This window comes from Passer montanus, unplaced genomic scaffold, assembly GCF_014805655.1.
Source record: "Passer montanus isolate IOZ18808 unplaced genomic scaffold, ASM1480565v1 scaffold823, whole genome shotgun sequence".
NCBI lineage: Eukaryota > Metazoa > Chordata > Aves > Passeriformes > Passeridae > Passer > Passer montanus.
This window is the reverse complement of record NW_024373513.1, coordinates 12,515-13,119: the sequence shown is the minus strand read 5'-3', so window position 1 is coordinate 13,119 and position 605 is coordinate 12,515.

Here is a 605-nt window from a genome sequence, read left to right as displayed (position 1 = left end):
CCCCAGCACCTCCAATCCCTCTCTCACTCCCTTCCCAACCCCACCAGGACTCACCAAGACCCCTTCCAGTCACTTCCCAGCACAACCAACTGTTGTGGTTTGTGTTTATTTCGCTAAGGTATTGTTAAATGCTTCATTCTGGTGTCCCGCCATGTTTTCCCCAAGTTAGTTTATACCTAACTTGTACCCTCCCTTAAAGTTGTCCCTCAAGCTATTCTCCTCCCTTTGTTCTAGTCCCTTCCTGGCCTCTCAAGGTGACCCTGCCCCTCTTTCCGTGTCTGTCAAAGTGTCACGATCTGCTAGTACAAACGGGGGTCATGATGGTTCATTTTTTTATTTCAGATTGCCAAAAACAATATGGAGGTGATTTCAGTATTAATCAAAACAAATGCACTTTTTATTGAGTGCCCACAGCAAATGTGACAGACAGAATAGAAAGGAGATAAAGGATAGAGAGAGAGAGAGAAAGAAGGGGAGGGGAATAGCTACGAACAGAAAAAAAAAAATCCTCGTGGTCTGGCCAATAGATCCGTCTTGTCACGTCAGGGAGAATCTCAAAGTCTTGGTTAACTCAGGGGTCTGTTATCGTCCTTTGCCAAGCAGGG